This window comes from Callorhinchus milii, unplaced genomic scaffold (genome assembly GCF_018977255.1).
Source record: "Callorhinchus milii isolate IMCB2004 unplaced genomic scaffold, IMCB_Cmil_1.0 Scaffold9, whole genome shotgun sequence".
Classification (NCBI taxonomy): domain Eukaryota; kingdom Metazoa; phylum Chordata; class Chondrichthyes; order Chimaeriformes; family Callorhinchidae; genus Callorhinchus; species Callorhinchus milii.
This window is the reverse complement of record NW_024704750.1, coordinates 15,273,281-15,290,966: the sequence shown is the minus strand read 5'-3', so window position 1 is coordinate 15,290,966 and position 17,686 is coordinate 15,273,281. Positions and strand designations below refer to the sequence as shown.

General features: G+C 43.3%; 1 long non-coding RNA gene across 1 annotated transcript; it reads right to left on the bottom strand.

The window, feature by feature from the left end:
* Nucleotides 1-2: 2 nt before the first annotated feature.
* Nucleotides 3-17,643, bottom strand: LOC103178508. The gene is made up of 3 exons (XR_487856.2): nt 17,457-17,643; nt 13,588-13,648; nt 3-129 (listed from the first exon to the last, which is right to left on the bottom strand). It is a non-coding gene; the product is annotated as an uncharacterized LOC103178508 (long non-coding RNA).
* Nucleotides 17,644-17,686: the final 43 nt, after the last annotated feature.

Here is a 17,686-nt window from a genome sequence, read left to right as displayed (position 1 = left end):
GCCTTTGGTGCTGTTCCCAGTGGATACATCATGGTTATGGAATGTCAAAATGTAGCAAAGAGACATCCATTTAGTCAGATGAAAAGCACTCAGCTGATTCCGTCAGAAAGTGGCCATTTCAACATGAATCTAAAAACCAAAAGAAGCATTTAGAATTATACAAAAGGAATGGTTAGGTTTACATACATTTATTCATTTAGGTGGAGCACGTGTGATAGGACTTGAATGTTCTTCATGCTATGCAATTAAATCGTAGGACACCAATCTTAAATTTCTGTAATAATAATAATCCTTACATTTGGTATAACACCCGCCCCACCATTGGCGGGAGAGCCTGCAGCCACTCTGCCCCCAACCTCAGGAATTCCCCCAATCACTCTGCCTCGTCCCCTCCTTAGCCTCCTTCAAGTCCCGCCTCAAAACCCTCCTCTTCGACCATGCCATCGGCCAGCCCCTTCCCCTCTTCTCCCGCCCTGATTCCAACTCGGGTCTGAAATGCTATACACTGTCCAGCGCCTTTGGACGTCCTCCCGATGTGAAAGGCGCTATACAAACGTAATCTTGTTGTTGCTGTTTCCTGTAGAGAAGATATCCCAAAGTGTTTCACATGATATACTGTAAAGTGCATCATTGACTGTATTTTTGTATGCATATGCAGCAGCCAGTTTGCGCACTGCAATGTCCTACAAACAGCCATACAGGGAATTAAAAATGCTGTACTCTTGCAGAAAGACTAGAATATTCTTCCCCTCCCCTTTGGAACTTTATCCTCCTCCCTTCACCCACTATGTCTGGGCCATCAGAGGCAAATTGGCATTCTGCCAGATCAGAAGTGTGTGTACTTTCTCTGTGCTTCTATATTTCATGATAGATATTTTGAGATGCACTAGCAGTTTATGGACTAAAGTAGATACTAGGTTTAATTTTAGAATGAATTGCAACAATGACACACATATCCTACAATGTCCCTGTATATTTAACACATTTCAAAAATGTTCAAATGCCGAATTATAATAATAATCCTTTATTTATCCTTTCAATAAACCATAATATTCAACTATACTAGATGTAATATAACTACAGATATTTTCAGCTTCAGCTGAAATGGAATAAACTTTCACTCTGCATTGTTTAATTTTACTGTTTTTATATTGCTTTTGTGAAAAATATCAGATTTAATGGCGTAGTGACTAACAGCCATTCAGCAACCCATAGCAGTCTTTACACAATACTGCATGTACTGCAACCACAAGAAACATAATACAGCCATTTACCTGACCACACCTTCTACAGGCATTTTTATGTATGTTGGGAGGGGGGCGAGAAAGAGTGAAAGCTAAATGGTTCTTAGGTATCCAGTTACCTTAAACTGCAGTACTTTGCTATGGGTTGCATAGAATGGCTTGTCTGGTCATGACTGAGTCTGTATGTATCTTGTCCTTCCATTTTCTCCCATTGCTGTCGCAAACAATTTTGAGTGAGACGGTATAGGAAGGTTAATGTTTTGAAACGGACGGCAGGTTACAAATTCAAAACACTGTAAAAAGGATTTTCTTTATAAATATCATAGTTTGCTATTTTCCCAAAGAATCAAAAATGCATGAAATAAACATATTTCATAAAATGCTTTAGGTGAAGCAAAGCAATTTTGCAACCAGTTCCTCCACTAAAAACTAGGAGCATGTGTTTAACCTCATCCCACCTACACAAGGACAGGTTTGCTCCATAAATAGATCAAACATTCTGGATATTAAGATCATCCCACATTTAGCTCCAAATCAGTTTTAAAAACAACTTACATTTATATAGTGCCCTCCACACCAGGTGGCGTCCCAATCTATACATTATGTACGTGTAGTCCGATGCTGAGCCAGGGGAAGGGGGGAAAAGTGACCATAGACACAGTCGAAGAGGAAGGTCTTCAGGCACAACCTGAAAATGGGGAAAGAAGGGGCAAGGCAAAGGGATTTGAAGGAGGGAATTTGGGGTGTAGTGGCTGAAGGCATGGTTGCTGATGGTGGAGCGGAGGATTCGAGGGACAAGGAGGAGGCTGGAACCAGTAGAGTGGAGTCAGCGGGTAGTGCTTTGAGGAGAGAGAAGGTTGAAGAGATAGGGTGGTGCCCAGGCGTGGAGGGATTTAAACACTAGAGGGAGAATCTTGGAAGTCGATCCGTTCTGTGACAGGGAGCCAGTGGAGTTTGGCAAGGACTGGGGTAATCGGGGTGCGGAGTTTAGTGCGGGTAAGAATGCAGGCGGCGGAGTTTTGGATGAGTTGAATATTGTGAATAGTGGAGGAGGGGAGACTGGCAAGGAGGGCATTTGAGGAGCCCAGCCGAGAGGTGATGAAGGCGTGGACAAGGGTTTCGGCAGCTTATGGAGTGAGGTATTGTCGGAGATGGGTGGAGGAAAGTGGTCCTAGTCAGGCACCAGATGTGGGGGAGGAAGGATAACTGGGGATCGACCGTGAAGCCTAAGTTGTGCACGGGTTCAGAGAGTTTTAAGGAAAGATAGGGTAGGTTGAGGAGGTCGGAACCGCAGGACAGAAGATGTTGACGGGAGCCAAAGAGTATGGTTTCCGTCTTGTTGATGTTTAACTGTAAAAAATTTGCGCTCATCCAAGCCTTGATATTTGTCAGACAAGCTGACAGAACATCAGAGGTCTGGGGGTTGCAGCTGGAGGAGAAGAAGTAGAGTTGAATGTCACCGACATACTGAGAGAAGGGGAGAGATTGGAATGTGTTAGCGTCCAGAGGGACTTGGGTGTCCTTGTACACCAATCACAGAAAGTTAGTCTGCAGGTGCAGCAGCAATTAGGAAGGCGAACGGTATGTTACCATTCATTATGAAAGGATTAGAGTATAAGAGTAGGGAAGTCTTGCTGCAACTGTATAGGGCCCTGGTGAGACCACACCTGGAGTACTGTGTCCAGTTTTGGTCTCCTTATTTAAGGAAGGATGTACTTGCCTTGGAGGGGGTGCAGCGTAGATTTACTAGGTTAGTGCCAGGGATGAAGGGGATGAGTTACGAGGATAGGCTGACCAATTTGGGCCTATATTCTCTAGAATATAGAAGAATTAGAGGGGAATCTTATAGAAACCTATAAGATCATCAAAGGGCATGATAGAGTAGATAGTGGGAGATTGTTTCCCTGGTTGGAGAAACTAAAACCAGGGGTCACAACCTTAAAATCAGAGGCCAGCCCTTTCGTACTGAGTTGAGGAAGAACTTCTTCACTCAAAGGGTAGTGAATGTATGGAACTCACTACCCCAAAGGGCTGTTGACGCTCAGTCCTTGAACATATTCAAGACTGAGATAGATAGATTTCTTATTGCAAAAGGGATTAAGGGATATGGGGATAAGGCAGGGTCAGGTTATTAGCTGGAGTTAGATTAGAAGATCAGCCATGATTGAATGGCGGGTTAGGCTCGAAGGGCCGAATGGCCTACTCCTGCTCCTACATGTTATGTTATGAGAGGGAGCATATAGATTAGGACGAGAAGCGGGGCAAAGATAGAGCCTTGGTGTACCCCACAGGTGACCGGACAGGGGCGAGAAGAAAAACCATTTGCGGAAATGTAGTGCTGGCCTGGCGGTTTGTAAGGTGGATCTCGACCTATACCCTACAAGCAGTCTTTTTAATTTTCTTCCTTTACCAAAATAACAGACTGTCACCTTTTAGATTTTGTCAGGGTCCACACCCCAACTACATTATAACGGGGTTGGTCTCTTATTACCATCTGTTCTCTGGTACAGGTTAAGACATTGGAATTACAACTTCTGGAAGTATCATCGATAGAAATCATTGCAATAAAAATTCTGACTTACGAAATTCAATCTATACCAGAGATATGGTGACAGTGTGCAGCAAAATACAATACGATTTCAAAGAAATCCAACTTTTCCATTTGATTTTATGTGTGAATCATCTCAGGAGACAATTGTCCAACATCAATTGCAAAAGAAAGTCAGACTGTTCATTTCAGGCCCGTAACAAATCTTTTATGGGAAGGATTCAGATAATTTTTTAAATTTTTGCTGTGAGTTAGAACAGCTACCATTACATATGAAACACCAGTCCACATATTATTTACATTATCCATAAGGTCACACTCAGCTGTTCTGTCAGTCATGTTTATGTCCCTATAGATGGGCTGAAAAGACTATATTTGCCCCAAATAAATATATTTCATTTCTAAAATTACCAAACTAGACGCAGGATATCAAAAGGAGTGAGCAATAATTGTTCTGTAAAGCACAGAACTATTATATAGAAATAATACAAGTACTTTCTCATTTAGAGTCAAAATAGACTGTAAATTTCTCTTTTCTTCCCTCGACACCTGAAGGTGCAGTCTCGTGCTAGGTACCTACATGCACCCAAAATAAGTGGCTATCCAACCGTTCCTGTACACATTACCATCCGCACTTTGTAGTATGGATCATTGGATAGTGACCAGAAATGGAATATATGTCCAATTCCTCCATCCTCTTCCTCAGGCCAATGGTGCGAAGTTCAACTTTAGCGCCCCCCGGCTGACAGTTAAGGCTTGAACCTGGGGCCTTCATGGTTTTACTTTTCAGCTCTGCACCACACAATGCTGTTTACCAAATGTAACTACAGGAAACTTCATTATAGAGTAGACCAAAATCTCAAGAGCTGAATTACAAGCAAAGTACTTAAAAAAAAGGTTATTAGGTCAGCTTTGCGATGTGACATCAGTGATGCTGCCAGTGCATATCATCCAGGAAGTCCTAATTCTGCCTGCAATACGTAGTCTGGCTCGTTTACTAATTGACTTTTTTTTATTACACATACAAAATACGCAGCCTGTACACACCTGTTTCCAATTCCAGTATTCTCAGATCAATGCTAAAATGCATTGTTGGACAACATACGTAGTGACAACATGCTATTAGCTGACTGTGCTTCACACTCCTCTTCTAGATTCAGCCTGCATCTAGATGATTACAAGACACACACTATCTGCATCTTTCAGATGCTTTAAAAACAAGATTTCCATTTCACTGAATTGTTTTGAGAAGCTTCATGTCCATGTGTCAAGCAAATAAAACGTCAGCTAACTCACTAATAACAAACTGGAAAGCAGCACTCCAGCGATTGGTTTTGCTTGATAAAATGATAAATATTGCATATCAAATGTGCCGAGTTGTGGATTGTATGATCTGAATTTGAAAAGATGGCTCAATGACATGGTGCCAATTTCAGTGACTGAAAATGGAAAGAGCAAACACCAAATTTCTCCCATACACAAGATTATTAAAGTTTGAAGATTAAAGTTAATCTTTCAACATTTAAAAAAAAATCAGAATGTAATGATTAAAACGAGATTGTTATCTGGTTACGATATGCTAACTCTACTTGAAGTCACACAATCCAGGTTTCTACCGCTCATTGTTTAAAGACTGATTGTACAGAACTGGGTATAACCTGCCCATGAACTGTACAAAATTTTTTAAAAACTTTACATTATGGAACTGTCTTATGGAAAAAAACCATCAGTGAACCTTAGAGGAAGTGCAGGGAAAGCAATCCTAGTCATTTGGCCACTAAAATATTTTCCTACTGCCTTTGCTTTTTAAAAAAAGGGTGAACCTTAAAATAAACAACATAAACTGAACAAAGATTCAGTGAAAAATAATAATAATAATAATAATCCTTGCATTTGATATAGCGCTTTTCACGTCGGGAGGACGTCCCAAAGCGCTTCACAGAATATACTGTAAAGTGAATTGACTGTATATTTTGTGGGCGAACGCGGCAGCCAATTGCGCACAGCAATGTCCCACAAACAGTCGTAGATTGAAAATGACCAATTTATTATTGTTTTAGGTTTTTTGGAGGGATTATTATTAGGCGTGTGGAGTAAGGAAACTTGCCCAAGGTTTCGCCCTGCCTGGAATTGAACTCAGGTCTCTCGCTTGCAAAGCGAGTGCTCTAACCACTGAGCTACAGGACTCCGTTATACACACAATGCCTTTAAAAAAAGGACCAGTCTGAAATCTATCATTTTTAAAATCTAACATTGGACAGGATTGTGACAATATTAGGATTCTGCCTTGTTAGTAGCCTTCCCCGGCTGCTCATTTTCAACAGAAAGGAATTGCCGTGAAAAGTATGTAAATCACTGATAGTTGCTATCATCTGCTTCCAACCCCAGTATTCTTTGAGATAAATGTTGGACATTTACAATAAAAGTAATGACAACATGCCAGTAGCTTAAATGTGTTGCACACACCTATTCTAAATTCACCCTCCAGCCTTAAAGCCTTATTTTAGACTTATGCAAGACAAACCAGAAACTTGTGATAGCTTGAAAGTAACAAAGTATTTAATGTTTGTGCCAGTCTAAATTTTCCAGATCCAATTTAATCAATCTAGTATTGCACATCTGGAAGTTATAATTAAATACTGTAATAATTCCAAAGCGCACAAAAGGAACCATGACGATTTAATGAGAATATTTGTAAAAGAATAAGAACTTACAACAACAATCTCCCCAAAATGCTTCCTTTTCGGAATGAAAAAAATAATGGTCAGGGCCAATCTGTATTGAAAGAAGAGTAAGTGATTTAATAGTGTAAGATTAATTCCAGCACTACATAAATACATTTTAGCTGGATTCATAAGTTATTTTGCTAATGCGAAATGAATTACTCAAGAAAATGTGTGGTGTTGATGCAAAATCGAACACACAATTCACTAATATTGGTGAAATTGTTCAAGATAATATGTTAACTCCTGTGTAAATTCTATATTATTTCAACCAGGCAGATACATACAACATCAAAGGTATGTACCAATCAATTAACATGTCACTGTGTTCTTTAGTTTTCCTTTTTTTTTTGCATCTAGTACGATTATTCTTTCCATGTTGGTAAGTAGTGGGAACATATGCACAGGATTGTGCACATTGAAAGTGTTTAGCAGAACATTAGAAGAAACATTTTTATGCACAGAGGTGTTAGAATGTGAAATATGAAATGCTTTGCTCCCAGTAGCTATTGAAGCTAAGGCCATAAATGTCTAAAATGAATTGGATAAACTTTTGAAGAGAAACAATATAAAAGGGGAAAATGCAAAGATTATTATTATAAAAGGGTGTGGGGAGAAAGAAGGGAATTAGGAGTTGTTAATCCAGTCAAGAAGGCATATGCTCAACTGACTAAATAGCCTCATTCTGTGCTGTATATTTAATGATTTCCTATGAAAAGCATGCTAAAGTGGTATGTTTTGTTGTCGATTTGTTATATTGTTTCTTTATAGTAAGCAAACTGATATCAATGGATGTCATAGAGTTCATAGAATTTCAGAGGGTCTAAGCATCTGTGGTTAATGCTTGGCTTTGAACAGAAATAAATTCCTTTTGCCTTGAAACTCCCTTTAGAGGCCCGGTCCCTGAAGTAACAGTAGCTTGCATAGCAGATCAGGCTTTGGCAGGCCCTTTACATTTCAAAAATCCTGACTGTTGTTGAGTACATAAGTTCCTCTAACTAAAATGTCTTGCCATTTGCAGACTCAAGCACCCTAAAGAGTTTTCTTTCAAACTACTGAGTGCAGGAAGTATGTAAATCAAAAATCTAGAATCTTGCTTGTCTTTTAATTTGTGCTGACTTTATTTTGAAAAGGAAAGCAGGATAATTGCAATAATAATCCTTACATTTGATAGAGTACCTTTCAACAACAACCTGCATTTATATAATGCCCTTCACGCAGGAAGGGCACGCTTTTGTGTCAGGAGGACATCTTAAAGTGATCCACAGGATGTACTGTAAACTGTAATGACTGTATTTTGAAGGTGAAAAAACGTAATAAAATTATATTGATTCACAATAGAACTCACAAAGGACTTTTGTGTTATGAGGTATGATAGGATACGTTTCCCTTTAAAAAATTCCAAACATAAAATATTCACATCTCCAGTAAGATTCTACAAGCCTCACATGACGAAACAGTGTTCACGGCTGGACTGAATATGCTGGGATCCAGGAACTGAATCTAACCCAGAGGCCACCGCTAATTTCCCATTTACACATACCTATGCCAGGAAAAACAGGTTTAAGTCTCTCTTCCTAGCCTGTACATGGGGAGGAAATAAGCAAACAACAAAGTGCATCTAAAAAGTTCAACCAATGAAAGGCATCATAATAGTTGTTCTAAGCGTGCAAGCTACAAATGATATTGTGTGCTTGTGATGTTTACCGGTGGAGTAGATCAGTAACCCATGCATTTGATTAACATCAGCGCTCCAGATTTTTTTCAAATCACTTAACCAAGGCATAAATTTAAACAAAAACATATCTTGCAATAAAATTACATTGACTCACAATCCCTTCTGAAGCAAGCATTCATTAAGCGGCTTTGTCGGGTGTTAAATCTCTAATATATCACAAAGGTGACAATATTAAAAATACTAAACACAGCAGTCCTATTGCACTTCCCATATATTCCTCCTGCCTAACTCAGTTTCACAGACTCAGTGTGACACAACAACACTCTTAATAAGCTCAATACTGCACCCACAACCAAGCTGATCTGCTTGGAGCAGCAGCTTGGTTAGAGCAATAAACACACACTTGAAACAACACTGAAAACTTTGGTTGAGGTACAAATCTGAGTTTAAACTTTTTATTTTGAACATTTTATTTTGAACACTGCCTCCGGTGGAAACATTGAGTTGTCAACATAGATGTAAGAACAAGGGCTGTTGGGGGTGCAGCAGCTCCCCTGGCTTGAATTACATGGGTGCTGTGCACCTGCTGGTGCTATCGTACTTTCCGGCTGCTCTCAGCATCACCAGCACCCACAAACAGCTGAGCCACGTGTCAGCTCAGCCTGCGCATCAATGCCGTATACATTATTTGCAAGCCATTAACATTTTGATTAGCTCAGTCTGGATAGTCTTGAAATTTGACACAAAACTGGAATCAATTGACTTGAGCCAGCAGCACAATTCTTAATTAAACATGAAAACATTCATTTATTTTAAAATGCAGCGAAAAGTTAAGATCACCAAGACTAAGGTAACACAATCTAGTAATTCTCAAATCAGCCTCTTAGCAATAATAATGTTAATATTAATCTGTATTAAATTCACTCAGTTCAGTATTATCAAAAGCAAATACACTTTTGAAAAGACGGCAGTCAAAAACCCAGTCTTTATGTTCAAATCCTTCCGTGGACTTGCCCCACTCTAACCCTGCACTCTCTTGAGATCCTACGCCTCGACCAATCCACCCCAACATTGGCAGGCGGACGGTTTTTCAGCTACTGTGTCTACACCCTTAAATGCTTTTCCAATATCCCTTCAGGTTCCCCCTTCCCTCTCAATTTCAAAACTCATCTAAAGATTCATCACTGTCTGTGCCTACAGCACCCGTCCCCCATTCCCTGCTTTCTCAGGCTCCCACTTAGTCTTTGTAAAGCATTTTGAGAAATTTTCCCTAAATGAAAGGTACTATATAAGCACAAGTTGCTTTCAGATTTCATAGAAAATAGTCATCCTAATTGATTCAGGATAAAACAAAGTCTTGGCACATTATCCATCTGAGATGTATAAAAGGCTAATCCTGCAAATTCAAGGATTGGATTACATGAATTGAAGTTATGCAGATTGCAAGTGAACAATCTGCATGACTGAGTGAACATTAAGGGACTCTGAATTAAGTTATTATATTGTCTCATCTTCGCTCAGATATTCAGACAGAGGTCAGGAAAGGAAAAAAAGACGACTTACAATGGGAACTGCTAGCTTCCTCAGGATACACACAAAGCTGCATCTATAGAGATATTCAGTTACTCATCCAAAAGAGAGGCTCTAATTTTGTCAGGTTCACTTCTTTAGTACTGAAATGTTCCACAATCAATTTAATCTTGGTTTTGATTGTTAGAGATCAGCTACCTATCTAAAATTGATGCAATAGGATAATATTCTTCTTCAGAAGTCTAACACACAGTGTTGCACAAAATAAATAAAAACAAAATGCAGTTTTAAGTGCATTATAGTCCACTATCAAGGATTCTGAAAGATGGCTGAAATTACAAAAGAAAGAATAAGTTTGGCTTGCACAACTACAGCTTGAACTCTGTATCACTGAAAATACCCATAGTTTTGTCTAATAATGTTAAACCTGCATTTAATCTGTTATTATATGCAGCAACTTAGTTACTGGGCCAATCAATACATTTTAATGCTTGATGTAAACAGTGGGAATGTCCAGGCAGGAATGTTGCTGAATGGCATTCATTTTTTGGACCATTTCATCCAGATGAAAAGAAACACTGCAAATGTTATTTTGAGTTGATTTCATCATTTTGCGCTATGTTATCAGCATAGGCAAAATACCAATATGTTATTTCAGGTTGATAAGCGCTCTCTAAGAATACATACAGATTCAAGATCTTAATTAAGTCTGAAGAATCAATGGACAGCAAAACTAAAAATAAATGGCACTGATATGCAGTAAGTACCACTGGTTTGACAAATAATAGTTGCAATTACCATTTCTTATATTATACTGGTAGGCATATGCACGTAACGTCTATCAACATGCACATGAAAGTTTCTCTAGGCAAAAGCAAAGTACAGGTAGCAAACTATCCACATGAAACTTCTGATCTCACCCTTAACTCTTCGGGTAATAATCATGCACTTATGCCCTTTAGTTACCGATTTACCAACACAGTGCAAATAATCTTTTACTATTAATCCTCTAAAAACATTTGAAGACCACTATTAGATTCCTTTTCAACCTTCTTTATTCTACTGAAACTAGTCCCAGTTTATCCTAATTATAATCTACAATGCTGTTTCTAACACAAAAGTCCTATTATCTGCTTAAAGGCGTTATGTGAGAATTTACCACATCAAGAAATTTTTATACTACAGTAATTAGCCCAAATCAACTCTTCTTTTAGCACTGATATCTCAGTCAACACTACAAAACATGAATCGCTGTTCAATGAGCAAAGCCAGAGCTCTGTATCTGTACTGTTAACAACAACAACACATCGAGAGGATGTCCCAAGGCGTTGGACAGTTGGGTCTGGACCCGAACAGGGGGGGAATGGTCAGGGGGAGGGAGCGGGGAGGGGAGGGAAGGGAGGGAGCGAGGAGGGGGTAGAGAGGGGAGTTGAAGACACGGTTGAAGAGAAAGGTCTTGAGACCGGCCTTGAAGGAGGAAAGGGAGGAGGCAAGGCGAAGGCACTGGGGGATGGAGTTCCAGAGCCTAGGGGCTGAGAGGCTGAAAGCCCGGCCACTGATGGTAGGGCGGTTAGGGCGGGGGATGTGGAGCAGACCGGAGCCAGAGGAATGGAGGGTACGGGCAGGTACGTGGGGGATAGTAGGTCGGAGAGGTAGGAGGGTGCAAGGCCGTGAATGGCCTTGTAGGTGAGGATGAGGATCTTGAATTCGATTCTCTGGGGATGGGGAGCCAGTGGAGGCGAGTGAGGGTGGGAGTGATGTGGTCGCGAAGCCTGGTACGGGACAGTACACAAGCTGCAGAGTTCTGAATGACCTGCAGCTTGTGGAGTGAGGTGCCGGGAAGGCCGACTAGGAGAGAGTTCCCGTGGTCCAGCCTTGAGGTGATGAAGGCATGGACCAGTGTTTCAGCGGCGTGAGGGGTGAGATAGTGCCGTAGTCTGGCAATGTTCCGGAGGTGGTAGAAGGCAGTGCCAGCTGTGGCGTGGATGTGGGGAAGAAAGGACAGCTCAGGGTCGAACAGAACAGTTTCCTGACTGGCTTTGAGAGGTGGAGAGTGCAGCCTTGGATGCTGATGGTGTCAGCGCCTGAGGTGCGGAGCCAATCAGGAAGGCCTCAGTTTTGCGCACATTGAGCTGAAGAAAGTTGTCTCTCATCCAGGACTCGATGTCAGACAGGCAGGCTGTCAGGACATCGGTGGTCGTGGAGTTGAGGGTAGAAGAGGAAAGGTAGAGTTGGGTGTCATCCGCATACATGTGGAAGTTAACCCCATGTCTGTGCATGATGTCACCAAGGGGGAGCATATAGAGGGTGAAGAGGAGGGGACCGAGGACAGAGCCCTGAGGGACACCGCATGAGATAGTGCGGAGGCTCGAGGAAAAGCCGTTTGCAGAGACAAAATGAAGACGGTGAGAGAGGTAGGACCTAAACCACTCAAGGACAGGGCCTTGAAGGTTGAGGTGGGAGGATAAGCGGTGGAGGAGGATAGAGTGGTCGACCGTATCGAATGCGACCGATAGGTCAAGGAGGACGAGGAGGCAGAAGGAGCCCTGGTCGCAGATGGTCAAGATGTCATTGGTGACCTTGACCAGGGCAGTTTCCGTGCTATGGGCAGCACGGAAACCCGACTGGAGAGGTTCGAAAAGTGAGTGGGTGGAGAGGAAAGAGCGCAGCTGGGAGGCGAGGACTCTTTAGAGAACCTTGGACAGGAAGGGGAGGTTGGAGATGGGCCGGTAGCTTGATAGCTGCAACGCATCAAGGGAGGGTTTTTTCAATGTGGGAGTGATGGTGGCAGTTTTGAGGGGAATGGGCACAGAGTCAAAGGAGAGGGACAGATTAATAGTGTCTGTGAGAAGTGGGGCAAGGAGGTGGAGCTGGGAGATAAGGAGTGGAGTGGGGATGGGGTCCAGGGAGCAGGTGGTGGGTTTCAAGGACAGGATGAGTTTGGTGACAGAGAGTGGGGAAACGGGTTCGAAGGTGTGTAGGGGAGGATGGGTAGGAGTCGGAGTGTGGGAGGGAAGGGGTGGGGGGTGGGTGGAAGTTGGAGAGGTAGTGACCGCGGAGAGGATTCCCTTGATTTTGGATTCAAGGAAATCCAGCATCTCCTCGCAGTGAAGGTTGAAGGTTGACCTGCGCGGGGTGGACGGAGGAGTCGGGATGTGGTGGAGAACAGAAGCCTGGGGTTGTTCTTCGCCTCCAGGATTATCCTGGAGTAGAAGGATGACTTGGCCGAGGCTAGAGTGGAGCGGTAGATTTTGAGGAGGTCCAGCCAGATTTGCCAGTGGACCGTTAGGCCAGATTTGAGGCAGGTGTGTTCAGCGGCCCGCACCTGAGAGCAGAAGAGGGGTCAGTGAGGGATGAAGGCCAGAGGGAGAGGAGTTCAGAGGACTCCAAGGCAGCGGTTAGGGATTATGGGGGTAACTTCTTCCAGGGGCGGTAGAAGATGGTGGTGGGTCTGGTGGAGGTCGGGAGGGGGGTGGACGTGGTGAAGGAGATAAAGTGGTGATCAGAGACGGCCTTGTCGATAATGGTGACATCCGAGACACTGAGGCCCCGGGTGATCACCAAATCGAGTGGGTGGCCGTGAATGTGAGTGGCAGAGTTGATGTGGAAGGAGAGGTTTAGCGAGGAGAGGAAGGAGGAGAAGTCCGAGGAGATGGAGCAGGAGGGGGTGAAGTGCAGGTTGAAGCAGCTTAACATATAGAGTATTTTACCATTAGTGACATAATTGTTATGATTGAACAGAATATTCAAATATTTTTGATCTGTAAATGCGATTAACAGTTCTGCCATTGGTTTTGAACCAGTGCCAAAGATGTATTACTAATGACAAAATAGTATACAAGAAACATTAGAGTCAACCCTTACCTGATTCAATGTGTGGTGTTCCTACTGGTGTAAAATTGAAAAATGCTACTTTCCCCATTACCTTGATAAAATTGAAATACAAAAAGGTTAGTTTTATTTTTTATACATAGATTAATATAAGTCACACATGAAATTAAACCAGTAATCCCCTTCTATCCAACGAAAAATTAGAGACAAAGTAAATGTAACAAGCCACCAATTTGAAAAATATCAAAGTTGCACCTAATAGTATCAAATAAAGTTTACAAGTCTACAAAAGGTGTCAGCCTGTCTCAGTTGCTTGCATTCTCACCACTGAGACAGAAGGTTGCGGGTACAAACCCCATGTCAGGAATTCAAACTTAGATAGTCTATGGCTAAGGGATGCTGCATTATTGGAGGTGTCATCCTTTGGATGAAATGTTAAACTGAGGTCCTATCTGATTTTTCAAACAAACATTAAAGATCCCATGGTATCTTGAAAAGAGGAAGTTCCTTCCATCACACTGCCCAACAATCCCTCAGATAAAATTGGTCAGTCACTTCACAACCACTTATAGAACATTGCAGTGTACAAACTGGCTGCCACTTTTGTCCACAACACACAGCCAACAATGACAACTTGCATTTATATAGCACCCTCCACGCAGGGTAGAGTCTCAGAGTGCTTAACAGTAGTGGAGCCTGACTCTGAGACGGGGAGGAAGTGATCGTAAGCACAAAGAAAGGTTTTCAGGCAGGACTTGAAAAATCGGAGAGACGGGACAAGGTGGAGGGATTGAGGGAGAATGTTCCAGAGTTTCTGGGTGTAGTGACTGAATGCATCTCTAATGGTGAGCGGAGGGTGTGAGGGACAAGCGGGAGACTGGTGCGAGTCAAGCGGAGGTGCCGGGTGGTGGATTGGGGAGTGAGGAGATCGGAGAGGTAGGGAGATGGCGGGGAGTGAAGGGATTTGAACACGAGTGTGAGGATCTTGAAGTCGATCCGTTCGGTGATGGGGAGCCGTGGAGTCTGGCCAAAACTGTTGAGATGAGGTCCATCTGGTGAGATGGGATACAGAGATGGGGTACAGAGTTTGGGTAAGTATGCAGGCAGCAGAGTCCTGACCAAACTCTGTATCCCATCTCACCACAACTCGTGAGATGGGATACAGAGTTTGGTCCAGGTAAGTATGTATGCAGCAATTTCTGAATGAGCTAGATTTTTTGAATAATGGAGCTGGGGAGACCAATGTGGAGTGCATTGGAGTAATCCAGGCTGGAGGTGACAAACGCATGCAAGAGGGTTTTGGCTGAAAAGGGGTGGGGTATGGTACGGACAGAGGTGAGCAATGTGGCGGAGGTGGAGGAAGGTGGTCCTGGTCAGGGTACGGATGTGGGAAAAGAAGGACAGCTGGGGATCAAACCGGAAACCTAGATTGCTCACTGGTTTGGTGAGTCTGAGGGAGAGCCCAGGGAGTTTGAGGAGTTCAGATCCGTGGGAGTGAAGATGTTGACGGGAGCCAAGGAGTATGGCTTCCATCTTATGCACATTCAGCTGCAGAAGTTTGCACTCATCCAGGCTCTGACGTTTGCCAAACAAGCTGATAGAACATCGGCGGACCTGGAGTCGATACTAGAGGAGGCACAGTAGATTTGTGTGTCATCCGTATACATGTGAAAGTTTACCCTGTATCTGTGGATGACAGCGCCAAGAGGGAGCATATAGATGAGGAAAAGAGGGCCAAGGATGGAGCCCTGCAGTATCCCGCAGATGCCTGGGTGGGGCGGGAAGAGAAACCATTTGACGAGGTGAAGTGGAGGCGGTTGGTTAAGTAGGACTTGGACAATGTGAGTGCAGTCCCATGAAGGTGGATGAGGGAGAAGAGCTGATGGAGGAGAATGGCGTGGTCGACTGTGTCAAACACGGTAGAGAGATCTAGGAGGACGAGGAGGCAGGAGGAGGCCTTGTCACAAATAGAGAGGACTTTGACAAGTGCTGTCTCTGTGCTGTGGGTCGAACGAAAACCAGACTGCAGGGGCTCGAAGAGGGAGTGGTGTGACTAAAGTTGACCTGCAAAAATGCGTTCTAGAGCTTTGGTAAGGAAGGGCAAGTTGGAAATGGGATGGTAGTATGAGAGGTTAGAGGGATCGAGGGTGTTTTTTTTTTGAACAGCAGTGTCCAGGGGGAGTGGAACAGAGCCTGAGGAGAGACTTGATGACCATGACTGGTTGACAGTCACTACACTTTACAATACGATATTACATTTGTATAGTACCTTTCATGTCAGGAGGACATCGCAAGGCACTTTACAGTAAATCCTACAAAACATTTTGAGATGCTCTCCTGACGTGAAAGGTGCTATAAATTAAATACAAGGATTATTATATAAATGTTTTTTTAATAACTTTGCCAAATCAGCATTTCTACAGAAACATTTCAACTAAAGGATTTAGTACTGCCACATCACTCATAAAAAGAAATCCTCAAATTTGTATTCCTCATGATCACACCTTAATCCATTCCTTAGAAGCATGTGCATTTCTTAATGCTATCTTAAGTGGCTATTAAGCATCGTTTCAATGACCAGTATTCAGTTTCATCCTCTTTTTGTAAAACCAATTACCAATGTCTTCTTGAGGAGGGCATGCATGTGTGAAAAGAAGTTCCACTGAACTTTAGATTTTCTTTCTTAACATTTCAGAGCCTGAAGCACAGAATTTAGCATTAAATATTATTTCTATGATCCTTGCACAACTGCATGCAAAAATTTCCCAAACACTGAAATGTGAAGAAAATCAGAGTAGATATTTATAATAATCATTGCTTTGTCACCTTGCCTTATCACCTTGTCCAGACATCTCAAAGTGCTTCACGGAATTTTTTGCTGTGAAGCATGGTGACTCACGACTTGGGACATTGTCCTAATGTTGTTGTTGTTGTTGTGTATTTGTCAGTGATCATTTTCACTCAGCAATGTCTCACAAACAGCTATGAAGTAAATGACCCATTTTTACTTGGGAGAAGAAGGGCGGATAGGGGGGAAAGACCTGGACCTCAAGTGAATTCCTCCTTTCCTCCCTATATGGTTGGGGTAATCCACCACAAATTAAATGATAATAATCCTTACATTTGGTATAGCCCTTATAACACCTTTGAGAAGTCTCAAAACGCCTTACAGGATATACTACAAAGTAGATAGACTGTGAATTTTGGAGGCGAAACACGGCAGCCATTGATTGATCAGTCTTATTTGGAGGATTGTTGGGACAGGACACCGGGAAAAACTCCCTTCTCTTTTCGAATAGCGCCACGGGATCTTCAACATCCACTTACTGGGACCTGGGTTTAACATTTCAGTCTCAGGACAAGGCAGCACACCTCCCCGCATGGCATTGGAATGTCACCTGAGACAAAGCGCTTCCAAGTCCCCCAACGCGGGGCTGGAACCCCACACCCTCAGAGATTCAGAGGTCAGGGTTTCTACCGATTGAGCCAAGTCAGTGAAACCTGCGGAGGAGGATGTCAGCTCAGCCGCTGCAGAGGTCGGCTCTGCCTCTCTTCTTTGCGTAGCTGACAAGCCTCGAGCCCGCCAGCGCAGGCCCGCGTGCGCACTTGTTTACAGCCGCAGCTGTTTCCGGGAGACGCAACGAGCCGCTGACGCACCGACAAACCCGAGCCGGCCACCAGGCCGCCATTGCACAGCAGCCGTTCCCCGATGACGGAGCGCAGAAACAGCCTTTTTTTTTTGACCCTTTTTAATTTGTTTCATTTAAACGGCCCTCTTCTCCCCTTTTCCCCCCTCCCCACTAGAATAACAATCACCTTCCTCCTCAAGCAACACGAAAATAAAGCGCCGCGGCGTCGCAAGAGAAACAAAAAAAAACAGAAAAGAAATACAAACCGCTCACCGGCGGTTTAAGACCGATGGATTCCGCCCAACGCATCGTGGCTACAGCCGCGGTCGCTCCTTCGGCGGGACGTCGTCGAGTACGAATAAGGAGGAGGAGGAGGAAGAGAGGAGTAAAAAAAAACCGCCGCCAAGATGGCGCCGGAGCGAGCTGCTTGGCGCGGTGGCGCGCATGCGCGCCGGGGGTGAGCGGCTCCGTTGGCGGGCGGGCGGGAGGGAGGGACAACCGTT